Source organism: Phascolarctos cinereus, unplaced genomic scaffold, assembly GCF_003287225.1.
Source record: "Phascolarctos cinereus isolate Bilbo 61053 unplaced genomic scaffold, phaCin_HiC Scaffold_726;HRSCAF=1367, whole genome shotgun sequence".
Lineage (NCBI taxonomy): Eukaryota > Metazoa > Chordata > Mammalia > Diprotodontia > Phascolarctidae > Phascolarctos > Phascolarctos cinereus.
This window is the reverse complement of record NW_027556098.1, coordinates 275,429,379-275,454,041: the sequence shown is the minus strand read 5'-3', so window position 1 is coordinate 275,454,041 and position 24,663 is coordinate 275,429,379. Positions and strand designations below refer to the sequence as shown.

The window sequence follows — 24,663 nt, the reverse complement described above, 5'->3', positions numbered from 1 at the left end:
TGTGTAAACACAAAATGCCTGAAATTTTTAAAGGGTACACAAAAGAATCAAGATCATTATTAAAGTTTACATATACATATTCCAAGAAAGGAAATATTTGGACTTGAAAAAAAAATGTATCATTAATTAAAAAAAAAGTTGGCAGAAGTTTCCAAAATAGCTACCCTTTACTTTTTTAGAATGGATGCACTCTTATAAGTTTAGATGCAAAATACGCCCATAATTATGTTTTTCCATCACAAAAGAGCTATCTTCATATAAAGAAAAATACTCCAAAAGACCAAGATGAAAATTTAAGGTAAGAACAACCAAGATAGTGTCTGGATTGTATGTCACCATCAGTAGGAACTAGAAACCTTACCAGTGCCAAAGTAATTCTGTCCATTCTCATGCACACTTGCAGCTGTTAGAATATTCTTTTTTTCTTTTTTATGTCTAATAGAGCTGAACTCAAATATCATATTTTGCCAGTCAATGCATTTACTTAATACATGATTAAGTCTAAGAATCTCCTAAGTTTAAGGCTTGAACTGATATAAAACTTGTTGATCCCAGCTTTATCAATTCAGTAATTAAAAATCCGTATCATAAAATGAAGTCTTTAACAATTCTACAACCATGTCCAGTAGGATAAATATTAAAATAAGTCACTAAACAAGTTATTTTAATTGGACTCACCCCGGTACAGCGAAAAATATGATCACATTCAATATCATATTTGTTAACAGCAGGAATGAAACAAGCAACGAAGTGTCTTAAATTTGCAAGTGGCCAACATTACCATTGGTCAGTATTAATAGCATAATATTCTGTTGTACTTGTCAAAATAATTTTCTTATCTCTTTGGTGAAGAGATAAAGTTTAAGAAACATCCCCAAATTAAAAACAAACCACTTCCAAATGAATCTTTATTCAAGAATTGTGGTGAAGGGGAAATTCAGTATAGGCAAAATAACACACTCTGAATCTATGACTTCAATAGAACACCACGAACAAGATGTTCAAAGACATGAAATAGGATCTTCAAAAATGTAATTAAATAATTTATTTTTAAAGTCAAATTAAACAATCTTTAGAGCTACAAATATTACTTTAAATACTCCAGAGCCAGTTATCTGTTAAAAATTATAATACAAAACATTAACATACTATTATATATATGATAGTACAACTATTTAAATCTTGGTTTATCCTTGTTCACCAGAGAGCTACACAGGTAGTGTTCATTCTTGTTCAGTTTTTTTCTTTTTTTCTTTTAAGCTTACAGACAAAGCTCATCAATCACGGGGGGGGGACGGAGGGGGACGACAGATCCTGGTATTATATGAGCTCTGTCAACCTTAATCAAATTGCTTGCCAGATCCCAGATAAGTAATGACTTGCTTAGGTTAAGCAAGGCCAGAGTTTTCCTTCTGCCGTATACACACTTCCAAAGTGAAAATAAACAGCCTCACACCTCTTGCTGGGAGTTGGTCTCTGTTCCCATTACAGCTTCAGCTTCACCCTGTTCTCCACCATCCTAAAGAATGGCAGCACCCTTCATTTTTAATAATGTTTTATTGTCTTCATTTTAAATCTGCTTTATCAAATTAGAACTCTGAAAAGTTACCAATTCCTTGCAGATACTTACAATCTTTTACTTTGCTAATTTAAGATCAATAACCAAAAATCCATACTATCACCAACTTCGGCTGCTAAAATCATGCCATTTTAACTCAAGATTGTATGTTACCAGCATAAAATTAACCCCAAATATTTATCTACTGCAGAAAGGGGGGCATTAAGCAGCAAGATTTGGTCAAACATTCTATTCCATCCAAGCAATTAGAATAGATTTTTTAAAATATCACTATTAACCAGATCCTGAAGTAGTCTCTTCTGCTACAGAAGGTACTCTATATTACTAACAGAAGAAAAGAAAGATAACAGCATCCTAGATTTTACATTTAGTTTGCCACTAACATCACACAAAAATATTGTTTTTCTCAGATTGCACATAAATTGAAAAAAAAGTTTTCAAATCCCGTTCTGCGTAGGGCTAAAATGTTATTGTTCCTAAGCAGCCAAGTATTTTCAATGCTGTAATGATGTGCCTGTTCTGAAAAATGTACTGAAAAACATTAAGGCTTCCTACAGCTACAAGCAAAAGTGAAACAGTCACTTAGGAGTCAAAAGAAATAAATTTGAAGTAACGCCTTCAAATAGAAGAGGCTGAGCGGTATGTTCACTGTACCTTGGGCAAAAACAAAACAAAAAACCTCAATATCATGATAATAGAATCCATGGTTTAGGACACATTTTTAAATGGTGTCATTTTTACTTACCTTAAAAGAAAAAATCAGGGCAAATACTTACATTTTATAGTTCCAATCATTTTAATCTACACTAAAATCCACAATTTTATGCTACAGAGATTTCAAAACTATTCTATATATTATGTTGGGACTAGACTTGTGATTCAATGATATCCAGAACTCCCAGGTGAGGAAATTACTACCAATTCAGGTCAGCACCTTCTTTCCAACTTAAGAGTCTCAGAGAGCTGCCTACACCACCAAGAAGTTAAGTGACTTGTCCAGGATAACACAGCCAATATGTGTCAGAGGCAAGATTAAACCCATATTTCCTGGTTCTGTGTCTGATCTTTTGCCCATTATACCACATTGCTTCTGATATCAGAAAAGAAAAATGCTTAAGCTGTATGCCTCTTATCCCTACAATGCCAAAACAAAAAAAGACTTAAGTATTAACATCTAACTTTGAAGTGGATGAGAACCCTCAGAGTTTTCTCACTAATTATTGCCTCCATGTTTTTGGTCCTCATGGATATACTACCACAATACTAATCTTAGACATTTATTGTGAGGGACCAAAAGAAAAGCAAATAACTTTGAAAATATATATGCTCAAAAATACTAAAGGAATGACAAAACTATCCCCATTGGAAGGGAAATGAGAAGAAAAAATGTTACACATAGAACAAAAAGTCCACAACAAAGAGTTTCAATTGTTAAAACAGTGGCTTCTCAGTAGAGAACCTAACTAGCCCAAAACAGGAAGTTTGCTCTAATTCCCCATATGTCTATGCATGCAAAGCCCAATGATTTTCCCCTTCAAATTCCCTGGAAACCATTCTTGTAGGCCTGCAGGGCTTGGAAGCAGACAAGAAGTTTGCTCTTAAGAAGCAAGACTTGTCATTTCTTTGTTACCATCCAGCTTGCCTAAACCATATGATTTATTATTAAATCGTCTAGGGTACCACAGTATACTCTGTCCACTCACAAAAAACCCTATCATTTCTCAATGAATTAGAGAAGACCTTTACAATCAAATATAGACTCTGTTTGCCTGCTAAATGTCAACTATGAAAGTTTTTCTTCCAGAGAATTCACATTTCAACAATGAAGAATGAAAAATCCTAAATGCTTTAGTATAAAAATCCGTTTCCTAGTCTTTGATTTTAAAAGCTTCCTGGGTGTGATATGGGACTCTTATTTATGTGACTCTACAGTCAACTAACATCTATAATCATGACCAGCTCAGTATTCTGGATATAATCCCTATCTAGCTAAGCAAAGCGGATGTTCAGCCATTAGTGTTCTATAGTGCTAATAAGGTTCTCCTCATTTCCCAGTTAACCTACTTATTTAAGGATAGAAATCACTAAAGAACAACCAAAACAAGGTATTTTTTAAAAAATGTTTTACTGTGGTGCTCAAGGAAGGAAGAAGGGACAGGAGAAGAGAACCACACCCTGGATTTACCAAGATTCACATTTAGCAAGACATACAGAGATCTTAGCTGCAAAATTCCTGTTAGCATTAATAAGAATCACGTAGCTAATTCCTTGAGCTGAAAATGTATCCCATGCTGCAAAACACTAATATCATATCACGGCATATGTTGTACTATGTAATTAAAAGCCCTACTGTGGGTGCTGTCACATGTAACAACTGTCAAATTATTTTAAGACCTAACCACCATGACAAAGACTTTAAAAAATAACCTCAAACACAAACTTACAATGCCGCAGGCAATACTAATAACACACCAATATCAACAACACTTATGATAGCTTAAACTGTCTTTCTATGCCCTTAGAAATTTCAGCACCACAGTATGTACTGAAAAATATCACCTCAAAGAATATCAATCAAAAAAAGTCTATAGATAAAACATGACACAGATATTTAAACTCTCTTAACAGAAATCTAGCTAAAATAATAATCATCTCAAAAAAACTAAATATTATTCCAGTCTATCTTTCTAGTCTTATTTCACTTGACTCTCCTTCCTACACTCCACAGTACAAGTAAACCACACTACTTATTGACTCACATCCTTCTCCCAAATCCCCCACCTCTCACCAAGCTTCACTACAATTCCCTCTATAGTTCTTTTATCTGTTGATATCCATCTCTCCACTTCTAAAAAGTCATTCTGGAATCATTCAGCCAAATGCTCTCTCCTTTCTCCAAATTTCTAATAGTATATTTTCTGAAGTACTCCTTTACCCTTACCACAACCTGTTTCTAACTCTTACTTGCTTTATCAAGTCACTTTAACATCCTTGGGCCTCAGTTTATTTTTTCATCTTTATAATGGTGATAATACAAAATGGATAATTTTGATTACATTAAATTGAAAAGTTTTTACACAAAGCCAATGCAACCAAAATTAGAAGGGAAGCAGAAAACTGGGAAAGAATTTTTACAACCAGTGTCTCTGATAAAGATCTCATTTCTAAAATATAGAGAGAACTGAGTCAAATTTATAAGAATACAAGTCATTCCCCAACTGATAAATGGTCAAAAGATAAGAACAGGCAGTTTTCAAGTGAAAAAAATTAAAGCTATCTATAGTCACATGAAAAAAAAATGCTCTAAATCACTATTAATTAGAAAAATACAAATCAAAACAACTCTGAGGTACCACATCACACCTATCAGATTGGCCAACATGACAAAACTGGAAAATGATAAATGTTGGAGATGTGGGAAAACTGGAACATTGATGCATTGTTGGTAGAGTTGTGAACTGATCCAACCATTTTGGAACTATGCTCAAAGGACTATTGACCCAGCAACAGCACTTCTACGGCTATATCCCAAAGAGATCATAAAAATGGGAAAAGGACCCACATGTACAAAAATATTTATAGCAGGTCTTTCTGTGGCGGCAAAGAATTGGAAATTGAGGGATGCCCATCAATTGGGGAATGGCTGAACAAGTTGTGGTATATGAATATAATGGAATATTATTGTGCTATAAGAAATGACGAGCAGGCAGACTTCAGAAAAACCTGGAAAGACTTGTATAGACTGATGCTAAGTGAAGGGAGCAGAACCAGGAGAATACTGTACACAGTAACAGCCACATTGTGTGATGACTAACTTTGATAGACTTAGCTCTTCTCAGCAATGCAAGGAGCTAAGACATCTCCAAAAGTCTCATGATGGAAAATGCTATCCACATCCAGAGAAGGAACATGGAGTTGGAAGGTGGATCAAAGCACATTATTTGCTCTCTCTCTCTTTTGCTTCTTCTTTCTCATGGTTTCTCTCATTGTTTCTAATTCTTCTTCTTTACAACATGACTAATGTGAAAATAGGTTTAATATGAATGTATATGTAAAGCCTATTTACGATTGCACGCCATCTTGGGGTGGAGGAAGGCAAAGGATGGGGACAAAATTTGGAACTCTAAATAAATAAATGCAATATGATGCTAACGTTTTGCTACATTATCACTATCATGACAACAAAAACAACTGAGAGGCAACATGGAGCAGTGGATACAGGGGAAGCCTCAGAGGAAAAAAGCACCTGGATTCAGGTCCTGCCCCCAATACCCATCAGGCACATGACTACTTAATGTCTGTGCCCCAGAGAAGGCTCTAGGACTAAAGCTACTCAAGAGCTGCCTATCTGCATAAGTGAAGGAAGGTCCTACTGGCAGTTCTCTACACCAATGAAATCACAGATTTGAATCAAGAAATGATAATTGACATACATTGTAGTATACTTTATGGTTTATAAAATTTTTAACATACGATCATAGATTTTAAAACTAAAGGGGATGCAGAGATCACCTGGTCCAACTCTATCATTTTACAGAGGAGAGAAGTGAGACCCAGAGAGGTTGTGTGACCTGTTTAATGTCACACAGGCAATAACAAATACAGAATTTGAAGTCATGTCTTAGGACTCTGAATTCAATGATCTTTCCATTCATTTGAGCTTCACATCTACCCTGTACGGTAGGTATTATAAGAATTGTTATAATCATTTTATCAATAGTAAAGAGTGCTCATGGCACACAGGTACTGTCAGAGACAAGATGTGAAAACAGATTTTTCTGACTTTAAGTCTGGAACTCTCCACTCCAAGTTGCTTCTCATTTGTTATGAAGAAAATTTTGGAGCAGCTAGGTGATGCAGTGGATAGAACACTGGCCCTCAAGTCAGATGGACCCGAGTTCAAATCCAGCCTCAGATACTTACTAGCTATGTGACCCAGGACAATCCACTTAACCCCAATTGCCCCTCAAGAAAACAAAAAGGTGGATCTTAAATTATTGTATAACTGATTTATTACTACCTTGGATCATATCTGTATCTTTATTCCCCTTTATATTAGATCATAAATTCTATTTTAATAATTATCTGTTCAACTGTGACTAATGATTTAAGATTTTAAAAGGATAATAGATTTAGAGCTGGAAGATCTTAAAAGTCACCTAGTCCAAATTCTCTCATTTTACAGATGAGGAAATTAAGGCCCAGAGGTTAAGTGATTTGCCCAGGGTCATTTAGGTGTAGGAAGAAAAGGTCACTTATAATGGAAGAGCCAGACAAGGCTTTATGGAAGTCTTTGAGGTAGGTCTCTTTAATGATGGCTGGCAACAAAAAGCAGAGCTGGTGGTCTTTTGATTTAAATGGAAATGGAAGTAGTTTTTAATATTTTAATAGGATAAAATATATTAAAATCTCAAAACTACATAAATTGTTCTAATATGCTAAATATTGGAAACGTTTACAAATTTTTTTCAAGTGGAAATAAAATGTTGAATTTTCTTTAGAATCTATTGAAACCAATTCAGAACCAACTGCAGAGTAACTTGCTATAATACAATTTTCTAGAGAGCAGAAATACTGCACCTAAGCAATTAAATGAAGACCAAAATGTCATCGTAATAAACATGGTCTCACTAATAATGAGCAACCCACAAACCTGGACCCTGAGGACAATATTATAGTTAGGTTCCATCATAATTCAACTGAGATATCTTAGTATAAAAATTCAGTAATTTAAATATATTTAAATTTGATTCAGATACTTAAATTTATTCATTTCCTTATATTTAGTAATTTCTAGGGACTTCATCCTGCTAGAACACAAAAATTATCTATTTCTTCATTTTGGGGTCGACAGGTTTATCATTCAACTTAAAAGATCTAAAATTCCAATTCCATTAAAATAGAGAACACTACACACATAAAATAAGAAAAAATGCAAGTAGAAAACATCTTGGATTGATATAATTGACTGCATAGCTATGGTCAGAATAACAGATAGGAGCCCATATTCACACTTTCTATAGTACCTTTCCCCCCAAAGTTCAGTGTTTTACAGAGATAAACATTTCTCACAGATTACTATGATGATATTGGTACAGTGAATCCCTTTCTATGAGTCTACTAGTAGGAGCTAACCAAATTATGAGTCAACCACCTTGCTTTTTCTATACACAGCTTTTCTTTAGGGAAGAGTTCTATGGAACTTCAAGCTATTACGTTATAATGGTTTATGTTAAATTCCATACTAAACATGTATGTTCTCCTTGTATTTTCAAACCAGATCTGGAAATCTGAAGGGTACAGAATATAGATAACAGTTTAAACTCTAAAAAAGTTGACTAGTTAGCAGTTTGTAGTATAAATGAATACCAGTTGAATTCTGGCCCCCACACACACCCCAGTCTTACGGCTTATCAACTGTGATGTTAGTTTATTGTACAACACATGCCCAGAGGCCAAGACCATGAAAATAAGCCAAAACAAATGAGAGGAAAGAATTAATGCCTCACCCACAGCTTGTGATGCTATTTTTCTTTTTATTAAGGTAAAATAAACTGCCAAGCTCTGATGTCACAACAATTTCACAGTCTGATAAAAGTAGCACTTTATCCATTAATCATTTCCCTTGCCAATTTCACCTCCAAGTAGGTAGTGTATGCAATTATCTACAAACAGACATCAAATTATAGTACACAAGCAAATACTAATTGCTTGCATTCTGTTACCATACACAGAGAACAATGCTTAGTTTTTTTCTTGGCAAGAGAGAGACCAGGACATTGTTTAAATATTTAAACAACCTAAGATACCACAAATGACATTAGCTCACATTTATAATGTTTTGCAGTTTATAAAGTACTTTCCTTGCAATAATTCTGCATCTTTTTTTACCAGACCTGTGATTTTTATTACTATAAAGAACTCCAGAGGAAGAACTCTCTTTTCCAATGCAGATTAGTACCTTTTCTAAATTTAAGCCTTCCAAAAGTGCCTGAACACTGATGATTAAGCAAACTGCCAGGGTCACACAGCAAGTATGTGTCAGGGTAGGATTTCAACCAGTCTTCCTAACTTTAAAGCCAGCTTTTTAAGCACTATGTAACTTTTGCCTCTAGTAAAATTATTATTAACATCATTATACCATTGACAAAACTGAGACTTAAAGAAATTAAATGATACAGCAGGGTCAGAGCTAGAATTTGATCCCACGTAGTCTGATTTTAAATCAATGACCACTAAATTCCAAATACCAAATATTTTACCATAACACATATATATTTAAAGTTTGACTAGTGCTTTTTATTTTTAACGTACAGTCACCATCCCTTCACTTTTTCCTTCCCCCACCCACAAAGAACTAAGCAAACCAACCAACATACTGGTCACAGGTGACTGGGTATACAACATTCCATACTCATAGTCTATCACCTCTCTAGCAAAAGAAGGGAAAGTATGTTTTTAATTGCATTTAATATAAATTCATTCAAAAGGCATTTACTAAGTGCTAGGCTCTGGGGACACAAAGTCAAAAACAAATCATCCCTGGCCTCAAGGGGGTTACTTTCTGTGGTGAGGGGAAAAAACAAACAAATATGTATACAGAAAAGTAAGTATAAAGTGCATACATAAAGTAATTTGTTGGGAGAGGGGGGTTGATAGCCACGGAGAATCAATATAGGTCTCTTTCAGAAAGTGGCACTTGAGCTGAACTTTGAAGGAAGCTAGAGATTCTACAAGACAAGAGGCGAGGAGGTACTTTCTATCCATAGATGGCCTGAAAAGAGAAGAAGGAAATGGGATCTCCTGAACAGAAACAACAAGCAGGCCTTTAGGGTTTTTTTCCCCATTTATATTATCGTAGTTATTGTGTGTATTCTCCAGGTTCTGCTTCCTTTCAGTCTGCATCAGTTCATTCAAATTTTCTCATATTTCTCTGAATTTATCATATTCATCATTCCTCAAGCACAAACAATTCCATGACATTCATACATTTTGTTCAGCCGTCCATCAAGTAGTGGGCATCTGGTGTATTTCCAGTTGTTACCTCTCCAAATATATTTCAAACATCAATTCTATACATAGCAACTGGTAACATATCTAGTATATATTTTTTTTTAAATTTGAAGTAAATGTAAATACTAGTAAATGTAAAAATGTAAAAATACTAGTAAAGTCTGCTGATAATGTGACATCAGATTTTCCTAGAGTTATCTAATCTTTTCATCTCTCCTCTTTCCTTATTCTCATATTCACTACCATTCGAAGCTTGGTGAATTGTTAGACACGGCATATGAGTTCAACAGACATCATTGGTTAAGTTCCTGATTATTCACTTTAAAAGATAGAATTTCCCATCACACTATTTCCATTTCGAGGGAGTCAAGACTCTTTGACATCCATGACACAACACAACAATCTAAGTTTCACCACCCTAAAAGATGGGGGGGTGACAGTAAGCAAAAAGGTCAAGTGAGGAGAAAGCACAGTACATACCTATGCATATGATAGATACACACATATTTAAAACTTAAATTGAAGGGAACATTTAAACCACTTTCTGTTTAATAGCAGGATTTTTACAGCTTTCAATGCATTTCCATATAATATTATACAGTCTGATCCTTGGAACAAAACAAAGAGATAGGGATGACAGGTATTATTTTCCACTTTTGACAAAGGAGAAAATTAAGCCCCAGAAAAATTAAGTAACTTGCCCAAGGTTACAGAGCACAATGCACTACTTTATAAAGTACGGAACATAATTTAACCTTTTCTTGATGTTTCAGGGGTTTGCTATGATTCCAATTCATCATTCTAAACATCAATTATCACTGAAAAATATTATAGCTGTAGATTAGGAAGTATAAAATACTGGGCTAAATGAATATACTGACCTCAATATATACTGGAAAGTGAACAGTTTTAATAAATCTCTCATTTTTAAGGAACAATTTTATATAAATGACTTGCTTCTTTCTCCTAATAGTCGAACACAGAAGAAGAAAAAAATCTGGTTAACTGGAGTGAGGGTTTACTTAAGAACAAGTTAGTGGGTTTTCTTTTTTTTGTTACTCATGTTTTATACAGTTGTGGTATAAGTTAGGTAGGATAGGGAAAGGATGGGGGAGGTTCCAAAATGTCAAAGAATGTTTTGGAAAGTTCACAGGTGTGTTGAAAACAGAGAATACTAGATAGGAGGGGCATATATTGATATATTTCAGAAAATCCCTTTCTTTCTGTTTCCTCCACTCTCCCTTTAGTGAGAATACAGGAAACAAGACTTAACACTTAACTAGTTGGGATAATATGAGGATTAATAGAGTTCCTTGGATGAAAAAGGATAACAAATAAAGGTAATCCCCAATTCATAAAAGGAATACACTCCCTAAAGTTCATAACTTGTTTGTCTGAAAGTCAGGATACATTTTCCCCTTAAGAATGTTATAAAAAGGTGGTTAGGTTCCAGACCACTTCACAAGTCTATTTCATAGATTTAGAGAATACTAGAATTACAAGGGACCTTATATAAGAAACCACTTTGCAATAACCCTGATATTGAACAATTCTAGAAACAGGAACTTATTATTTTAGTCTGTATAATGAATTGGCTCAGCCCAACAATAGAAAAGTTCCTTATACTGAACTAAAATCTATATCCCTGTAATTACCACACTTCAAGAGTTTGTATTTCATCAACATGGTACTCCCTCCACCAATGCAAATGGAAACCTATAGTTTTTCCAGAAAGAATACATATAAATACATCCTACTGTACATATTCTTGACTTGCTATAGCCAAAAATTTTCATCAGCTGGTGGCCAGTCCTCCGGTCACGAGTTTCTCCAAACTTAACTAGGCTGGTCCTCCAACACCCCCTTAACTTAAAGACTTTCTAGCTTGGTTAGCCTATATTTCCCCTAGGACAGCCTTGGATCCATGCTATGATTAGTGTAAATAGGTAGGAGAGTTATCTTTCATACTTAATCCCAAATATAACTTAAAGATATATCTAATACCACCTTAATAGCTCAGTACCATGAATATGTCTCTCTTCACTTTATCTCACATTGCAACAGTGAAATCTGGAAAAGAAATTTAAGGACTCAGAGAACTTCTCAATCTCTGGGGCTATAAGAGCTCCCACCTTTGCTGATGACCTGGCAACTTCTATACTATAGCCACCTTCTATGCACCAGTAACCTGAACTCAATCCCTAGGCCCCAGTCCTAATAGGTATGCTTTTTGCCTCTATTATTGGCCTCTACTTTCCAAACTACTCCAAGCCATGCTGCTGTGCCTTTCCAGCTCTCTTTTATGTGTTATCTTCCTCCATCAGAATCCAAGCTCCTTGAGGACAGGTACAGTCTTGTTTTCGTGTGTGTGAGAATGCATGTACTCTCGCTCACTCGCATCCTTGTAAGTGGCACAGTGCCATAAACATAGTAAAGCACTCGATAAATGCTTTATCTATTGCAACACATAAACTGGAGGAGTAGTAATACTATGTATTGCTTCTGAATGCCTTTACCAGGTTTCCCTACAGCAGTTAAAACACTCTCCTCTCCTACCCAACCCCACCAAAAAAAATATAATGTGAGGAGTGGGGGAGGGAGGACACCAGTGTTTCAACTAAATGTAAGATTCTTCCAGAGTATGGGAAAGCATTAGATTTGGTGTCTGAAAGACCCTATTCTATATGACCATGGGCAAATTAGAATCCCTCTGTGCCTCAGTTCCCACATCTGAAAAATGACTACATGGGATGAAATTATTTCTAAGGCCTCTTCTAGTTCTAAATCTATGGCACAACTAGAAGAAATGTCAACAGCATTTCGTAGAAAGGTATGAAGACAACACAGAAAGGGTTTCATTTCGGGTTTATCTTTTCCCTAATCCCACCCAAAATAAGAAATTGACTCAGCTCCTTCATAAGCTTTTCTATGTACAATAACAAAATTCAGTATATTCAATATAAATATTTCAATATAAACAAAAAAACCTCAAAAAGCAGATAGATATGGCATGAAAGCAAATTTTAGGTGAATAGTGTCTAAGAAATATTTATTATGATGTAGTTTGAAGTTTTGAACCTAAAAAAGAATTTTTGGGGTTTTTTTTGGCGTGTTCAGTTTGTTCATATTTTCATAACAAGTAAACCTCTACCATGTATCATGTTGTTCTTATTTATATTTTAAGGCAAAATGCAAATTTTCTTTACATTGAGACAAAAGTTGCTAATGTAAAATTCTGAGTATAAACTCTGGTCTAAGGGCAGCTAGGTGGCACAGTGGCTAGACCTCTGGCTTTGAAATCAGGAGGACCCCAGTTCAAATCCAGCCTCAGACACTTGACCCTTACCAATAGCTGTGTGACCCTGGTCAAGTCACTTAACTCTGACTGCCTCAGCAAATAAAAATAATAATAATAATAATAATAATGTGGTCTACTAAGCAGCTAAAATATTAAATACCTTAGAAGGTACTCTTCCTTTCTGATATACTACCCTTTACATCTCCTATTGTCCAGTTCCCAAATTCTGTCCTCTGAGAATTGGAAGATAGGAAAGATTTTGTGGAATGTGGGCCCTGAGGTGGTCGTATCAGAGCCAGCACGTTTGTTGGTTAATAACTGTTTTTAAATAACATAATTATTTTCTTAAAAGTATCAGGGTACAATGGGAAAAAAACACTGGACTTAAAAGTCAGAAGATCTGAAAAAGAGTCCTGACTTCTGCTGCTGTGTGACCCTTGGTAGATCACCTCATTTCTCTCTGATTATCAGTTTCCTTATTTGCCAATGGAGATTAAAAAAAAAACTCATCTACTTCACAAGGTTGTTGAGAGGATCAAACAAGACCCTATATGTAAAAACATTTTTTAAGTTGTAAAGCACTAAAAAAAAAGTAAGAGTATCATTTTCACAAAAGAAAGGACAGCCAATAGGAACTGATTTTATGCTGCTTCTGGAAAAAGACATTTTTTTCACTGGCCAGGAACCTAACAAAAAATGCTAATAAAACATGTCATTGAATATTTCATAACACATAGTACTTTATTCAGAATGTTTAACAAATGCTAACAATACTCTGAGATTATAGGTTTAGATAATTATTGCCAACATCTAAAAACTCATCTGAAAATGTTTCAAAGACAGTAAATTTGGGTAACAGAGCAATGCATGTTAAGTTCACAAAAGGATGGAACATTCTCAGGCATAGCAAAAAATAAAATGCTATATCAACTTCTTAATCCTTTGTTTGCATGTGGGTAATTTCAAAATAAAATAAACTAACCACTTTCAAGTGGGACCAACTAAATTAGTAGCATTACCTAAACAGACAACTCAGTGTAACCACTGCACTTTTTTCTCAAGTAAGGTGTGTCAGACTACTGGCTAACTTCCTTCATGCCTCCTCCTTATTAAACAAAATGAAATCCTAGAATCATATTTTAAAAGTATCACAATGATTTTCAGAAATGAAGCTCCTACTCATGTTACAGATGGTTACTGGAAATATAAAATGTTTTTTCAAGAACTTTTTTATATTCTAGCCACCAAAATATAGCTTACTGTAAAGCAACTAAACAAATGTGAACCCATGACATAATCAATGTAATGTTGAACTTCACTGTTTACTCCAATCCATCCAGTAAGCCCTTTCCACTTAACTATGAATAGTAGATAGTACATGTTAGACTAAATGTCAGATAAAAATTTAAAACATTCAAAATTACTTCTTAATTTTGCTAAGCCTGACTACTATAGGGAGAATTTGCTAGGAGATGACAGGAAAGGAAAGTGAGGGAGAAGAGATCCTGTCAATGACAAAATATAATCAATAAATCTTCAATCATGCATACTGAATACTTGCCCAAAGATACACGGTTTTAAGACACAGTGGCACGCTCTACCAGAATTCACTATCAGCATTAGCTCTCTTCCCAAAGACAAAAATCATTAGTATTAGTAATTAGGAAGCCTAGGCTATAACTCAGAACTGAACCCCACAAAGAAGCATAACAGAAACAAAGTGAACTAACAAATTCTAAATAATATTCATATCCATACATAATTACTCAGAACACTTAAGTTTTTAAGATTTTATGGTAGTCAATTGTGTTTTTATTTAGTTTTGTCTCCTACCAGACAGCATAGCAGAGTTTTAAAAAACTAGCAAGGCTAGAAAAATGTCAAGTAACAAATGTGAATTCTTAATAAATCAAAAGAAAACATCAGAATATGTAATGAATGAAAATGCTTCTTCACAATATATATGGAATAGAATGGAAATATGTAAATAACTGGATTTTTTAAAAAGCTGAAGTAATGCCTAAGCAAATAAGGTTGCCACTTCTGCAAAATCAGTTTCACTGGACATAGTCTGATTTGCTTTCACCTGCAAAATTCATTTCAAAGACATCAACATTTAGAGGGAAGAACAATTTCTAATACAACTTTACACACTTATCAACAAATCATTCAAAAAACTTACCGTTTACAAACGTGTATGTGCTTGTGCTAGCTTCAGACAAGATAGCAGAAGAGTCACTTTCTGTACCTTAAAGTGAAGTTCATTTCAATACAAAAGACATATCACCATAGCTCCACTTTTAATAAAGTCCTGACTATAAGTCTGCCTTTGGGTTTGGCTTTTCTCTTACAAGATAAGCTGTTAAGTTATGCCTTGATTTTAGATCTGCTAACATATGGAGTCTTCTAATGTAGCCTCCTCCCCCGCCCATCACCACTCTGCTATGTTCTCTCTACACACGCACACATACACACATACAAAAAAGGCACTGCAGGGCAGAAATTCCTCAGGTGCTCGCTAATGGAATTCCCAGGGTCTTGGAGCCGCTTCGGGGATCAAGAGATCTCATAGCCCCTGCTGGGGTAAGGAGCAGCGAGTCTGTTCCATTTAATCAAATACAGAATGAATTTTCAGCTCTATTCACTAGCTTGTCTCCAGGGCTCTCAAAAGGCACCAGGCAGCTAGAATCACACACATGTGGCTCTTTTAGGCAAGTATAATTAGTTTGATTTTAAAAGGCCACATTAATAATATCACCTCAGGACTATTATTTAGAAGACAGATGACAATGATACTGTATGTTTTAAGCCTGACAATGGTGGAAAGCCCACAGACAATAAGGGAAAACTTGAAGAGGGAAAAGAGACAGGTTTTTGTTTTTTCTAATCCAAGATTTTCAAACTGACATGCTGTATTTCCCATATCATGATTCCTTAATTTTAACTGAAAAGGATAAAGTAAAATCTCTTCCCCCTTCTTTATTTCCCCTCCCTCCCACTTCTCTTGAAAATGAACTAAAGAAAAGCACAGTGACAAACATCAAATCGATTTTCTCAATGCAATCCAAAGTGAAAACAGCAAAGCATTCTTCATCAATTCAACCCAACAAAATTCATTTTTTAAAAGGCACTAAGAAAAATATGGGCATATCCTTCAAAGCTATACATTTAGGAGGCTGGACTTAAAAACACCCCTCTCCAATCTCATTAATATTAAGATCTTTTTTTTATTGTCAATCTAGTTCCACTTTAACTGTTTCCTTATCTGTAATTTTATGCAACACAAACACTAATAAAGGTGATGTCTTATTAAAACTTTTATAAAACAAAAGCTATTTTTCACATTTTTTAATTTGGTCATTCCTCAGTGCCCCATTCCTATTAGTTCTGTCCTCTGATCACTGAAACAGTATGTAACCCTTGCAATTATTTCCCTAGAAGTACAGAGGGCACTGATGTAGCCACTTTTCAATATGTAAGAAACATCTAAGTAGAGATTTTGCTTCAATTTTTATTTTAATAAAACAAGAAATAAAACAAACTAGAACATAAGATAATTAAATATGAGCAAATTAAGTTACTAAAACCTAGCAAACTGGGGGGGGGGAGGAATAAGAACTTTTTAACAAGGTTTCCCTGGCCCCTTTAGAAGCAAAGCCCTATGACAGAAGTTGGCTATTCCACTATGGTGTCCTGATCTAGCCACCTTACCGATTTGAAGAAAAGATCTGTGTTAATTCCTCCCACACCAAAATCAAAGCACCTGCAAGGGAGGTGAGGGCAGTGATAGACTTAGAAGGCAACTGCCACATGCTCGATGAACATGATCTAAAGTCTTACGACTCTTTGTCTAGTGCTTTCTAGCATTCAAGCTGGAGCTGTTTAATCACTTTCCATAGAAAAGAAGGTTGATGAGAGCCACAGTAATCAAAGCATCCATCCCATGTGAGTTACTACACAAACAATAGCATAGTACTTCTAGTAACTGATTTTCCTGGTTGACTAAACTATTCAAACAATACACATCTTTGCTGCATTTCTTAAGATATAAAATGTTTCAGCTTTGCACAATGTCAAACACACACCCAGGACATATGTCTTTACAAACTGAAACAGGTTTTCTCCATCCTTCTCATATAACTAAAAGTATGAGGCAGTTTATTTCAACATGTGCCTAACAGATACTACAGTACAGTATTTTGTGACTCTCCAGGTTACTAAAAATGTTCTCTAGTTGAGCAATTATATTAAAACAGCAGCTAACTCAAAATTTCCAGAAATCTTCCAAAGCTTTTCTATCTTAAAGCAAAAGCAGAGAACTGTCTCCACAGCTAAGTAAAAACAGACAACCACAAATGCAAATACAAAATCCCCAAATGATAGTCAGTTTAGAACTCTCAATGAGTTTCAGTAAGAATTAACTCAATTCATTCAAATTACCTGACAGTTTGGGGATTATCACATAAGTGAATTATTTCTATCAAAAGTTAAATAGCCTGGCTTCCTGCGCTCTCACTGGTTAGCATAAATCTCAAGTCACCTTTTAATCCAAACCTTATTTTCCAAGGTGTTCGAGTTAGGAAAGAGTGTTTGTTGATGACGTCTCCCAAGTTCTAGTTGAGTTCACTATTAAAGGAGTCTGTCTTTACAAAGCACCTGCCACCCTTAGTGGTCCTGAGAAGCAAAACCAAGCACCCTGAACAGCAGCAGTCCCTCCAGCTTTCCACCTGATTTGGAGGGGTTGTGGAGAACAATAAGAGGGAAGGGTGAGGGAGTCTATCTATGCCCCTTCGGTGATTTATTACTGAAATTCCTAGATGTGAGGAGAAAGCAAGCACACAAAGGTCTGGAAGCTGTAGACTGAAATAAATAGTGAGTTGTAATGCATTTAGCAAATGATAATGCAAACCACAGAAAGCTTTACACAGAAGGAAAAATACACTCCCTGGGGCTGGGAAGTAACTGAGTGTGCGGAGACAGAGAAAGATACATTGTGGAGGAAATTTCTCCGGCTTCTCCCTACACATAAATCACTGTCCCTCACGGGGGCTCGGCGGGAATCGATAGGGAGGGAGGGAAGCGACAGAAGGGAGGGAGGGTCGGGAGGGGGCTGCGCCCGGAGCCGCCCCCACACTGCACGCACACCCCTAGCTCTTCACCTGCCCAGACTGATCCTTGTCAACGAGCCGGGCGGCTGACACCTCATCCCGCCGGCGCCCCCCCGGGCCGCCACTCCACCCAGCGCCCCCGGCGGGGGGTCCTTCTCTCGCGCCCTCCTCCCCGCGCCCCCACTCCGCGAGCCCCGCGGCACTCCCGCACCTCTCAGCGGGGCTGGCTGAGCCCACAGACGTCCTGCGCGGCAGCCGGCTCCGGGAGCCACCCCCAGGTCATCCCCAGCTCGGCGGTGGCGGCGGCTGAGGCTGCGATCCGAACGGGCCCCTCCATCCACCGGGCAGCAGCGGCCGGGAGAGCGCGGCGGCGCCTCCCACACCGGGGGCGCGGAGGCGGTGCGTGCGAGCGCGAGGCAGAGCGGGCGAGCAAGCGGGTGGGCGGCGGGCTCCCCACTCTCCTCACCCCCGTGCTCAGGCGCGAGCCGGGGCACCGGGGGGGGGGGGAGGCGGGGAGCGGAAGGCGGGGCCAAGGGCGCGTCCCCGCGGCCGCGCGCCGAACTCCGAAGGGGACGCGCGGGCGCGTAACCCCGCCGGCACCAGGCCAGCCGCGAAAGGGGCTGGGTGAGGGAGAAAGAGGCGGGTCTTAGGGATACACTCTCCACTCTGGAGAGGTGGGGCGGGGAGGAAGAGGGAGAGTGGTTCTCTTGGCGGCGCGCGCAGTTTGCCAAGATCTACTACGGGGGGGGGAGATGGGCCATACCAAATCTGAGTGAAGCACGGGGGAACCACTAAATGGAGAGGTAACAGTCCCCTCGTCTCTGCGCTCTCCGCGGGCTCCTCAGGTAAAAGACTTTAAGCGATATTTGCATACAGATGCCCCATGGGGTGACAGCGAGAGGGGCAATGTTTGTCCTGGCATCCGCATAATCCTCACGCACAGCCTACCCCTCACCTGTCCTTCTATGGAAGAGGCTACATTCCTCTTCTGGGATTGCTGGAGGTCCCACCTTCAGCCTGTCGCCCCGCTTTCACACAAACCCTGTAGTCATCAGCTAAATCGAGCCCTGACCCACCTAGCGCTTCTTTCCTCTAGTAGTCCTCCTAACGTCCTCTTCAGTAGATTCAGATGCCGCATAACACACACGCACCCTCCCTATGCTTCAGTTTTCCCATTTCTTAAGAGGTCTTGTGTGTCTTGCTGGACTTAGAGCCCAGAAGCAAGCCCCGAAAGAAGGCATAAGTGCAACACACAAAGGAGTCCAATGAGAAATAGAAAATAATTTCTAACTTTCCCCTAGATTTCCACTGAAATGCTTCCAAAGAATTTCATGTGTTACTTGACCCGCACGATAGCCCATCCATCATAGTCTGGACAATAGGCATTCTTCATCCTCTTGCATTTTCCTTTTATATGGGCCAAATATTTGAGTGATTGTGGAACTTGTTTAGGCGGATCTGCAGTGTACCAGGGCTTGACCAAAACTGCAAAATGTCATCCACAAATAAAAGCATTCAAAGAACCCTGCCACCTCTACGGAATCATTCAAGTCCACTTAAGTCAATAAGCATTTATTAAGTGCCTACTATGTACCAGGCACAGGGCTAAACTGGAGGTACAAAAAAGGGCAAGAGCAGTCCCTGCCTTCAAAGAGCTCACAGTAATTCAGTGAGAAACAGCTGTTCCATGGTGGTGGTAAGCATGTTTCCCTATTCTATGTCTCTCTAGATGTTACTAATCAAAGGGTCTTCTACCAAAGTTATTTCTATTTTATCTTTGAGGAAATCTTGCATCATTTTTTTGAAATGCATAGAAGATACCCTATTGGAGGAGACCTTTTGAAGTGGTATTTTGTTCTACCAGTTTATATATTTTTTAAAGTAAAGGAATATTGTATCTCTATACTTTAAAGTCAGTTATGTGGCTGTACAGATCTGTTCTATTATAGAATATTATTTGCAAAATCCTGCTGCTTGTTCCCTTATGCTTTTGTGAAGAATGCTTTCAAAACATGTGCAAATTTTTCTCAGTAAAATGTTGTAGAGTTGGCAAAGTAAACACATGTGTCAGAGGCCATTGATGTTCTCTTGGATTCCTCAGCAACTTCAAAATTGTCAAAATTTGAGTGTTACCGGAAAGGCAATTTGAAAGGTATATGATAGGCACGAGTAAGCAGTAACATATTGCCAATGAAGCATTACAAAGGAGAAGCACCTTAAAAGATGTCATCAGAGAGATGTGTGATTGGAAATGAAGGTGGGCCAGGCATCTATTGAAGGTGAGACATAACAATGGGTCACCCTTGCCCTCTATTAGTAATTATGAAACATCAAAAGATCTAGAGGAATGTCCCCAGGAAGTTGAGTGACTCTATTGTAAAGAATTTATGGCGGACCTGAACAAAAGTCACATAGGATGAGAAGACATGGACAGACTGCAGTCTGCATCCATCTTGATGGAGTCAAAAATGGAAAAGGATTACAGTGGAGCTCAAAAGGGGGAACCATGGATAGATAATAATTTGACTGAAAAAAAAGATGAGGAAGCCAAGTCTGATACAATGAGAAAGATGTTATCTTTGGAGTCATAGTTAAATTCCAGCTCTATCACATGCTACCTGTTCCTCAGGCAAGCCACTTAACCTTTTTGGGCCTCAGTTTCCTGAAAACTGAAGGGGACTCTAAGATCCCTTGTAACTCTAAATCTAGGTAGATCCTATGATCAAAGAGTTTTAGTGGCCTGCAACAAGTTCAGTATAAATTAACATGGTGTTATCGCAACCAAAAAAACTAGTATAATCTTGGGCTACATTTGAAGAAGTGTAGTGCCCAGGACTAGGAAAGTGATAGTCCCATTGTATTTTCCCCGGTCAGACTATAGCTGACTATTGTAGAGGCAACAAATTTTAGTGTAGTAACCCCTTTAGCCTATTCCCCAAACATACTTGAAGACTGAGTCCCCAGAGGACAGCTACTACTTCAGGCACTATAGATATCCCAATGGGTCCATATCCCTGAAGCTGTAGCGTCAAGCCCCTATTGGTGTGCAATAACACCAATAACAACAATAACAATTAACCAATTGATTCAATTTTAGTTCTTAGCAAAGGCATTTTCTCAAATGCAATCAATACATATGTATGTGCGTGATTATAGTTAAATAAGGGGTTTATTTTTCCTTCTTTCTCAATGAGGGGAGGAAGGAGAGAAGGCATTTTTGTTGATTAAAAATATATATACATATATAATTTTTTAAAAGAAAATTATGAATTGTTGTTGTTGAGTTGTATCCAACTTTTTGTGACCCCATTTGAGGTTTTCTTGGCAAAACTACTGGAGTGGTTTTCAATTTCCTTCTCCAGGTAATTTTACAGATGAAGAAATGAGGCAGAGTAAAGTGACTCATCCCTGGTCCCATAGCTAAGTAAGTATCTGAGACCACATTTGAAATCAGGAAAATTGTCTCCCTGACTCTACGCCAGGTACTCTATCTATTTTGCCACTTAGCTGCCCCATAATTCACATTTATATAGCACTTTAAGGTTTGCAAAGTGCTTCACATATATTAACTCATTTGATCCTCATAAATCTCTGGGAGACAGGTACTATTATATTATCTCCCTTTTACAGATGAAACTGGCAGAAAGTTTAAGTGACTTCCCCAGAGTCACACAGCTACGGGACGTGTCAGAGACTGTATTTGAACTCATATCTTCCTTAGTACAAGCCCTGTGTTCTATCCACTGTGCCACTTAGCTGCAGATGGCTAGAAAAAAGAATTTATAATCGCAGGCTATACTTTGCAAGAAGTATACACATATGCTCTAAGTTAATGGATTGATGTCTTCTTACGATATATGGGGGATAAAAAGGATGCTGGATGATAACAAGGGAATTTGGATAACGGGATTTTGAGCTTGGGGAATTAACCTTACCTTGAGTTTTTAAGAAATATTCACTGAAACTTTATGGGATCAGTGCTTTCAAAGCACGGTGGTAGTAGGGCACAGGTGGAGGAGTCATATGTGGTACATGCTACTCACAACTCCTTACTTCAGAGCCTAGAAGGTTCTTATTGAGTACAGGGTCTGTGCTAGGTAGGTTGCACAGATGATTTCCCAGAGTCTGTCCTTCTGCATGGTCAGCTCCATTGCTGGGGGTCCTTTTCTCACAGCTATTTCCTCCCTTGAATAACTGCCTCTCTGTATCTGTGTCTACCTGAAGAGAGCCTTTCTACTCTCTGCTAGATGCTGTGTCTGCTATTGGTCAAGCAGCACCTCTTCAAATCTATAACGTCTGGGAAGGGTGGAAGAAAAGATCCTTCCTCTTCCCCTAAAGGGGTCTCCCCCACTGGAAGATCCTGACTTGCAATCTCTCCCACTTTCCAACTGCTGGAATTCATCCAGGGTTTAACTATTTAAAATCCCCAGGGGTGCAGCTGATTTTTTTCTCAGCCAATTATATTGTTTCTTTCTTGACTCACTCAGAAGTGTTCACAACTCATAGAGGGATCACAGGATGTTATACTTTGTTAAAATGTCAAAACCTGACTCAATTTAGGAGAGTGGGGAGAAGAAATTATCCTTGTCCCTTAAATTAGGGTGGATATTTATATCATGGATAGTGTCCTGTTGGGCAACCAAGATGATGAATCATCTCAAGATCATGCTATACAAGGATTGGTTGAAGGAACTGGGGATAGTTCATCTAGAAAAGAAAAAAAACTTAAGGAGGGACATGGTAGCTATCATCAAATATTTTAAAAACTATGGTATGGATGAGGGAATTCTAATAGATGTGTTCTATTTGAGAGACAGTTTTAGCCTAAGTTGTAAGGAAAACCTAGCTCACTGGAGTGACCCTAAAATGGAATGGGTTGCCTTGGAAAATATTGGGTTCCCCAAAGTTTTAAAAGCAAATGTTTAAAAAAATTGTTTTCACGTGCAGCTGGTAAATAAGATGTACAGGAAATGGGGTATAGAAATCTGTCATGCCCTATAGGAAAATTGAAGGGGAAAGGGATAAGGAAAGGGGGGGAGAGATAGAAGGAAAGGCAGACTAGGGGAAGGGGTATTCAGAATGCATGCCATCTTGGGGTAAGGGAAGGGACAAGATGGGGAGAAAATTTGGAACTCAAAATCTTGTGGAAGTAAATGCTGAAAACAATAAATAATTAATTAATTTTTAAAAAAAGAAAGTATTGGGTTCCCCCACATTAGAGGTCTTCAAAAAAAGGCTAGATGACCATTTGCTTAGGATGCTATAGAGGTGGTTCTTGTTCAGGTATGGGCTGGATTAGATGGCCTACAAAGTTCCATTTGACTTCTAATTCTGTGATTCTATGGCCCTATTGGTCAGGAATATTTCAATAATCTATTGTTAGGATGAAAGTCAGAATGGAAATGGATACAAAACTGCTCACCTTGGGGTCAAGAACACTTAGGTTAAAGTTCTGCCTCTGAGACTTCCTAGATATGAGACCTGAACAAGTCACTTATGTGCTAGCTGCCTCAGTTTCCTCAGCTGTAAAATGGGAATAATAATAGACCCTATCTCACAAGGTTTTTGTGAGGATCAAATGAGATCATTTTAAAGCACTTAGTGCCAGTGGCTGGCTTGTAGTCAGTGCTTAATAAATGTTTGTTCCCTATTTTCCCCTTCACAGGTAATACTCTAATAAAATAAAAAATTGACAATCATCAAAACTACTTGGTACTGACTAAGAAATAGAGTAGTGGATCAGTGGAATAGATTAGGTATTCAAGACACAGTAGTCAATGACTATAGTAATCTACTATTTGATAAACCCAGACACCCCAGCTTCTGGGATAAGAACTCACTATTTGACAAAAACTGCTGGGAAAATGCATCTGAAAACTGCCTACTCATGTCCTTTGACCATTTATCAATTGGGGAATGACTTGCATTCTTATTAAGTTTGACTCAGTTCTCTCTATATTTTAGAAATGAGGCCTTTATCAGAGACACTGGTTATAAAAATTCTTTCCTAGTTTTCTGTTTCCCTCCTAATCTTGGTTGCACTGGCTTTGTTTGTGTAAAAACTTTTCAATTTAATATAATCAAAATTATCCATTCTGCATTTTACAGTGTTCTTTATCTCTTGTTTGGTTATAAATTCTTCTGTTCTCCACCATATGCCAAAATAAAATCAAAATGGGTTCATGATTTAGATATAATGGCTGATACTATAAGCAAACTGGAAGAGCAAGGAATAGTTTACCTGTCAGATTTGTGGAGAACAGAAGAATTGATAAATGGTCAAAGGATATGAGTAGGCAGTTTTCAGATGAAGAAATTAAAGCTATCTATAGTCATATAAGAAAATGTTCTAAATCACTATTGATTAGAGAAATGCAAATCAAAACAACTCTAAGGTACCACATCACACCTATAAGATTGGCCAACATGACAAAACAGGAAAATGATAAATGTTGGAGAAGATGTGGGAAAATTAGAACACTAATACACTGTTGGTGGAGTTGCGAACTGATCCAACCATTTTGAAGAGCAATTTGGAACTATGCCTAAAGGGCTATAAAAATGTGCATACCCTTTGACACAGCAATACCACTTCTAGGTCTGTATTCCAAAAAGATCATAAAAATGGGAAAAGGACCCTCCTGTATAAAAATATTTATAGCAGC

At 37.5% G+C, this 24,663-nt stretch overlaps 1 protein-coding gene across 3 annotated transcripts in view; it reads right to left on the bottom strand.

The window, feature by feature from the left end:
* Positions 1-18,482, bottom strand: part of CDON (cell adhesion associated, oncogene regulated) — a 116,034-nt gene extending 97,552 nt beyond the window's left edge. For all 3 annotated transcript variants that reach the window (XM_021000607.2, XM_021000606.2, XM_078147115.1), the window contains exon 1: positions 18,210-18,482. The gene's annotated coding sequence lies outside the window, so the exon portion shown is untranslated. The remainder of the gene's footprint in view (positions 1-18,209) is intronic.
* Positions 18,483-24,663: the final 6,181 nt, after the last annotated feature.